Here is a 7,977-nt window from a genome sequence, read left to right on the forward strand (position 1 = left end):
GAACTGTTTACCTATAATGTGCTGTTTTTACTGTTTATACACTTGAAACCATAGACATATTCAATCATAGCTATGTAGGTATTTGGACTTTTTTTATCGCACAGACCCAGAAAGTAAAGAAATGTGTTAAATTGAGCGTTAATTAAGCATTATCATTTTATAATGGATGATTTACTTTTCGGGCAAGTGGGCACGGCCTTTGGCCAAGTAGAACATGACCTGTACTTGCCCAGCGGGCAAGTGCCTCTGAGACCTTAGTTTCAACCCCTGAAATGTAATTTAGTTTTAGTCATAATTTAGTCACCTGAAAAGTTTTTGTTTTAGTCTAATTTTATTCGACTAAATCTACAGTTGATTTAGTCAACTGAAATGTATTTTGGCAGGCCTTGATGGTATCGTAATGACTGATTTTACACTTGGTTGCGCTGCGACGCGCTGTGAGCTTGTAGATCGGCTATTTTCAGCACGCAACACCGGAGAGCAACCAAACATAAAATGACTCTCTTCTCTACCAGTCCCTCCCCAACATGTTAGTCTAGTTTTTATTCTGTTGACGAAATTGTCAACACATTTAGTCTTAGTTTTGGTCATCACAGATTAGTTTTTATTTAGTTTTCGTCAGTGAAAAAAAACCCCAGTCGACAAACATTTTTTGTCATAGTTTTAGTCGACAGAATCAACACTGTATGGCACTCAGTGTTAATTTTGTTGATGAAGTCATAAAGTTGATAAAGTCATTGCCTACATCAAATGTAAGCGTGATTGTTTGCGTATAGTTTTGTTTGCCCACGGTGTACATTGTACACTTTTCTGTTCTTTTCAATTCTTGTAGGTTTTGCACAGAGTAGCAGACGGTGTCAGATGTTTTTATATTTTGCCTAAAAGACAAAGACTTTAAAGACTAAGACTAATCTCAAAACTAAGACTAAAATATGTTGATATTGATATTTAGTCGACTAAGTCTAGACTAGACTAAAACTATTTCAGAAGACTAAGACAGGACTAAAGCCCTTTGCACACAGGCGCGTTTATCCGTACGGATAAAACGGACAATTTCACTTTTTAAAAAGAAAACAATGATTCTCTACGACCTCATGCACACCGGATCCGAATTGGCCGTGCGACGAGTGGCTGCAGCCGTGCGTCTTTTTCTCGATCGAACCCAGTTCGATTTGTGCGTCTTGTCGCATGCGGTAAAAAACTCATCACTCCTTTTATGACTCATTTTGGGATCCGCAGCGCCGATTCCGCACAGCATTGCACACCAAATCCAATGCGTTTTATTCATGCAGCAAACGAAAAAAACGCAACTGTCCTGTGTGCAAAGGGCTTAAGACTAAATGGTGTGTTTTTCAAAAGACTAAGACTAAATCAAAATTTGCTGAAACAATGAATCAAATGTATCAAATGTACTCACTCAAACGTTGGCCAACTTTTCAAATAACAGTATGAGAAAGAGGCAACATTTTTAGATAATATAATATTTATCTGTGGAAAATTGGAAAACTAAATGTAATGCCTCAACTCCTACAATTCCAAGTGCTTGTCAGAGTGGGGTGGGGGGGTATCCCCAGAATCAATTATGATTATTTGGGGGGAACGCAGCCTGAGAAGGTTGAACCACTGATCTATGAGACAGTCTGCAAGATTCAAGAAGGACTCACTGTGGCTTCAAAGCTGCAATTTGTAACTTGTACCTTCATGTCCTACCAGGGATCCCAACCATAGAGTTATAATAAGAATAGAGAGGACACAGATATCCCCGCCCGTCCACTTGCATTGAGTTGCTCACCCAGCGCATGAGGCGTTTTCACCCCTCCTTCCGGCTAGTAAAACCGTGACGTAGTGGGTCTACTGTGACGCGTTTCGCGTCATAGTTTGTGTTCATGGACGCGCTTCATGAACGAGCCCTTCCGGTATGAACGCGCGTCAATACAAAGAAGCCTAGACGCGCGTTCATGTGACTAGACCCAACTGCAGTACCTCAAAACGGCCAACATGTCCATTTGGTTTCACGGCGCCCCCAGGGTTCTGGGGGCTTGATCCCAACCCATAACCCAGGTCCCCCCCACGCAGGAACTGAAATTCCTACTGGTTAGAGCAGAGGATAAAGTTGTGCTTTGATCATGCAATACCTCTTTTCAGCCAGTAGTAGTCTACCACAGAATCGAATGTCTCATTAGATGAGCAGGTAAAGTCTACCTGCTCATCTAATGAGACATTCGTGGTTGGTCCACATTGTAGTTACTAAAAGCACGCCAGTTGTTCTTTAATATTATACTCTGACTCTATCATACAGATTGTCCAACAAATAATGTTTTATTCCCTAAAATAATCATGGAGTGCAGCTTTAATAAAGTGAAGTATTTTCTTGTTGACCCAGTGATGTCCAGTTTTGAACCACATTGTCCAATAATGACAGTTGAATTCACAGAATTCTTTTAAAGAAATGTTTAACTTTTCCATCCAGACAAGATAGATAGATAGATACTTTATTATCCCAAGGGGGGAAATCAGTTGCCCGGAGGCAGCACAGCAGTTTAAAGTGATAGTTCACCTATTTTTGACATAAAGCTGTGTGAAATACTTGCCATTAAAATAGTGGTTACAAATGTATTAATTCATTACCAGAGTCCCGTGGTCAGAGTTCTGGTCAGTTTTAGATGAATATAAAGTAGTTCCGGTGATTTGGCAGGGGCTCATGGCCCAATCATTAAAAATAGATGAATCCACAAAACTAGCGTCATTTGTATTGTTGACCTATTTCTACCAAATAGACCAACTTTCGTTCAACTTTGACCCTTCTGTCACATGGTACTATTTTTTGTGTCCAATATCACTACGCCGCTGCAACGTATTTCCCCAAAACAAGGTGCTTTGCAGTCAGCTGATCAGAACGAAACCTCGCTCTATATGGTAGAAATAGGCCAACAATACAAATGACGCTAGTTTTGTGGATTAATCTATTTTCAATGATTGGGCCACGCCAAATGGCCCCCACCCCATTGGAACTACTTAATATTCATCTAAAACTGACCAGAACTCTGACCACGGGACTCTGGTAATCAATTAATACATTTTTAACCACTGTTTTAATGGCAAGTATTTCACACAGCTTTATGTCAAAAATAGGTGAACTATATAGAAACAAAGTCAGCTTCCCAATGATCTGCAGGAAAAGGATTGTGGAAGCCCTCTTTATGCCAGTAATAGATTATGAGGATGCAAGTACTGTAGTACCAACAGGCTGAAGAGATCATCTGGCTGGGTCTGAACTGAACACTGCACATCCGTGGGATTTTACAATCCTTTTTTCTCTCTTTTCTAGGATTTAACTTTTTTCTTCTTGTTTTTGAAGCGGTGGAAACCGCTTCCAATGAATGGCTTTGTGTGTATCACGCCCATATATGGTCATTTCAGTCCAGAATTAACAGGTTTTTTCAACCTCCAATGAATGGCTTTCTGTGTATCACGCCCATATATGGTCATTTCAGTCCAGAATGAACAGTTTTTTTTCAAAAACAGAATCTCCGTTTAATTACCATATATGGTGATCTCAGTCCAGAATGAACAGGGTTTTTCAAAAACACAATGTCCGTTACCTCATGTCCATATATGGTCACTCCAGGCCAGAATGAACAGGTTTTTCCTGTCCCGTACGTGTAAAATATCAGTCCAGAATGAATAGGCTTTTTCAAATATGCAATAGGTCTCACTTATTGCATAGGTCTCACCTATTGCATTGGATTGGTGAAGCTTCACATGACAATTCAACCCTATAGGTAATAGCATGGTTTATATATACTAAATAATTATTAACTTTGCTATAGTCAGCATGGAGAGGAACATGTACAATTTGATCGTCTCATCAAATGACTTGGTTTCATGTGCTATTGGAGGTTTTATCTGTCCACCGCTTCACTTCGAACCGAGGTTCGTCTTGTTTTCTGAACATGCGGCTCCCATTAATGTCCTCTGGGAGGAGATGATGGTTAGCCTTGTAGACGGAGCTCCAGATGGGGGAAGAATGCTCCGAGGCCGGCCTGGGACACTGGAGGGCACATAGGAAGGATCAGGGCTTGTTTCTTTTATCTTTTTTTTTACATTTTTTCTTTTTTTTTTTTTTTTTAACCCTGCAAAACCCAGCGTTGCTTTTTGGCAACGTTTTTTAAATCATTTTTTAAAAAATGTTATAATTAGTTTTCCTGTTCTTTTTTCACATTATCACCACCATTAAATCCGATTGTTTAGTATTACAATGCCATTGGCCACGATATTTGCATATAAATACCCCCCACAGAGAATGACATTCACACCTCCCAGAGAAGTTGAAATTCCAGCGTCTGGAAGAACAACATCTCACTTTTTAACTGAAGCTATTCCTCACTAAAACTTAAGTAAAATGCCTGTAATATTGTTTTTCGTGATCATTAGAATGTCTATAACATATACATATGTTATTATTGTGAAAAATATCCCCAACATGAAAATTAGAGCATGATTTATGATTTATGGCTATAAAACCTTACAAAAACATTATTAATGTTTTAACATTACATTTTCCTGTGATTAGGACTCCTACAACACCATCTGATTTTTTTTTGGGCCAGTAGAAATTAATTCGGGCCTTGTAGGGTTAACAATCATCCAATCGGTTATGTTATCACAAACATTGCCAATTATTTGGGGATCCACTTGCAGATATCCTCACAGCCCCAGTGGTGGGCCCCAGTAAGGTTGCCAGAGAGTTAAATGAACATTAAGATCTTTTTACAGCGTAGAGTTACAACATGGTATCAAATCAGGGCCTGTGGTCGTATAAAAGTTATTTTCAATCTGTTCTAATGGAAATGGATATTTCGATGTGACATATCATATCTCAGGTGGAAAGATGCATACTTTACGTAGTGTAATGTGATATAACAGTTGAATTCAGGGTACTTACTTACTTACTCCTCTTCGTCCCCTATGGGACATACAGCTTCAATGAACGATCTCCATTGCATTCGATCCCTGGCAGCATGTTGCGCCTCTCCCCATGACAGGTTCATCTGTTCCAGCTCTTTAGTGTCACAGTCCTGCGCCAGGTGGTTTTGGGCCTTCCAGGTTTTCTTTTGCCTGGCGGGGTCCATCTTAAGGCCACCTTTGTGATGTGGTCGTGCTCCATTCTAAGCACATAACCCTAGCCATCTCAGGCGTCTGTGTGTTATTTCCTTGGTGATGCTCCGGCTCCCTGTTCATTGTTTGAAATTTGATTTGGCCAAAAGATCTGGCATATTCGTCTGAGGCATCTATTGTGGAACACTTCCATTTTTTGAATTCAGGGTGACTTGGATGAAAAGGTTATTTACAGGGGTGCCCTGTGAAAACCCCTGGTCTAGAAGAGGGTCTGTGGCTTATATGTCACAACAGGACTGATCATTAAGTTTCTTGTGCACTCCGTCAGTAGGCTGAGGTGGTTGTTAATGTTTACTGTTGAATACTGGAGAGAATAAAGGATGTTTCAACTCAAACAGGTCTTCAACAGGTCTGGTACTTTTGTATGCTAGTGTCTGATTTAAAACAGGCTTTTACTGCTGTAGAGATGGACGTACAACTAAATGCTGTCTCTGCCAGTGGTTTACTGCTGTGGAGGTACAACTACAGGCTGTCTCTGCCAGTGTTTTACTGCTGTGGAGGTGGAGGTACAACTACAGCCTGTCTCTGCCAGTGTTTTACTGCTGTGGAGGTGGAGGTACAACTACAGCCTGACTCTGCCAGTGTTTTACTGCTGTGGAGGTGGAGGTACAACTACAGCCTGACTCTGCCAGTGTTTTACTGCTGTGGAGGTGGAGGTACAACTACAGCCTGTCTCTGCCAGTGTTTTACTGCTGTGGAGGTGGAGGTACAACTACAGCCTGACTCTGCCAGTGTTTTACTGCTGTGGAGGTGGAGGTACAACTACAGCCTGTCTCTGCCAGTGTTTTACTGCTGTGGAGGTGGAGGTACAACTACAGCCTGACTCTGCCAGTGTTTTACTGATGTAGAGGTACAACCACAGGCTGTCTCTGTCAGTGTTTTACATAGCTGACCTGTGTGACCCTTCCATTATCACAGGGTTTATTATGGAGCCTGTATTTATAGATGAGAAAACTCCCGTCTGTGTTTTACTTTAGAGTAAAACACAGGAGGCAGTGGCTCAGGAGGTAGAGGGGACGCTTGGCAACCGGAACTAGGGCTGGGTCGGTATCGACATTTTGTTACCGCGATTACCGTCTTCCCATTTACCGCCGGTATTGCGGTAATTACCGCACCCCCGTATATATTAAGGTTTGGCGATAAGCCAAAATATTGCAATCGTCTTCCCAAAAGTCGCCTCTCCACAGCCTGACTGCCCGAGTTATATGTAAGCAATTTACCCCGAGTGAGAGGACATTATGCTCTCATAATGTCCTGTGTGAGGGTGTTATCGGACGAGGCGCAGCCGAGTCCGATAACACCTCACACAGGACATTATGAGAGCATAATGTCCGACCCCGAGTGGTAAATAGCTTTTCTACCACATCTACCATATACACGAAAGAAAACACAGTTGTAACTTGCAAAGTTCTTCCTGGAAGCAAGTCCTCACACAACTGCGGCGGTTGTTCTGCCATAACCTCCGGAATTTAGCCAATCAGAATCCAGTATTTGAACACGTGACCGCAATATGTGGTAGAATTCTCCGTACAGCACAGCGGGTCTGGCTTTGAAAGGAGCAGATCTACAAGCTCACAACACATCGCATCCGCGACGCGTTCTGAGCTTTTAGATCTGCACTGTCGGGTTACCATAGTAACGTAGGCTCCGTACTTTTCACACAGCTGTGTGTGAGCAAACCAGAAGAGAGAGACGGGTAGTCAGGATCGTGTAGGCTACAGTGATTCTGTAAACTCTATTACTTTATGGTAAACTCACGTCTCAAAACGCAGTGATTGAGTGCTGATACAGGTTTTAGTTACAAGACTTGACAGAAAAGGTTATACAATCGCCGACGCGCCGCCGGACGGGGCACAACGCGCGACGCGGTGGAAAAAGTAAAATTGTTTCATTTTCGGTTTTAGTCCACGCGGCCCGCGCTCCGCCAGTAATCCGTATGAATAAAAAAAGATATGCCACAACACAAGGTATGTATCAAGTTAACATCCTTGTGTCGTGTGGATCACAGAGAAAGTTTACGCTGCTCTGTACTCCTCTACGAGGCTGCTGTGCTGCCCTGTGTAGGTCTGACTGTCTGTGTCTCCGAGTGACGTATGTGGCTTCCAAACCTGTGGTACACGGCCCAGAGCAGAGCGGCATGGAGCGCATGCGGTCCTCGCTTCTCCCCTGTTTTAAAACTCGCTTGTTTTCCAATAAAGAATATACCTTTTTTTTTGTCTTTTTTTACCGCGGTAAGCACACTGACACCGCGGTAGACCTCGGTTTACTGCGGTACGGCGGTTACCGTCCCCAACCCTAACCGGAACGCATCCCCTCATGCCACCCCCCTCATCCTGTTCGGCACTGTACCCACCTCCTCACCTCAGAGGGGATATATCGTCACTGTCCAATTCTTTAGCAGGTGATTGGATGGGGCCCTCTCTATCACAGTCTGGGAGTGCCAACTCCAACCACTTATATTGGCCTGTCTGCATGACGTTACACCCAGAATCCGCCTCCTGGGTTTCCACGTGGTCTGCAGTCAGACTCTATTGGCTCAGAGCCGCTCAGAGCCCGCCCGTAGCTGCCGCTGATTCGTCCGGCCCGGGCCTGCCACCATCTGGCACAGTCAGGTTAATTTAGTGCCCTTCTTCTGGAGGGCTGAAGGGGGCGCTGGTGCCAGCATTTTCTCTCATAGGCGACCGCTCTTATTTTGAAAAGCTGTGACGAAGATCCGGTGATTTTTGGCCATTTTACTTTTTCCGGCCTCAACCCAGATGTAGTTTAGAAAGTCACAGGGAGCACACAGCCAACATTGGA

Source organism: Nannobrachium achirus (assembly GCF_963921795.1).
Source record: "Nannobrachium achirus genome assembly, chromosome: 3".
In the NCBI taxonomy this organism is placed as follows: Eukaryota; Metazoa; Chordata; class Actinopteri; order Myctophiformes; family Myctophidae; genus Nannobrachium; species Nannobrachium achirus.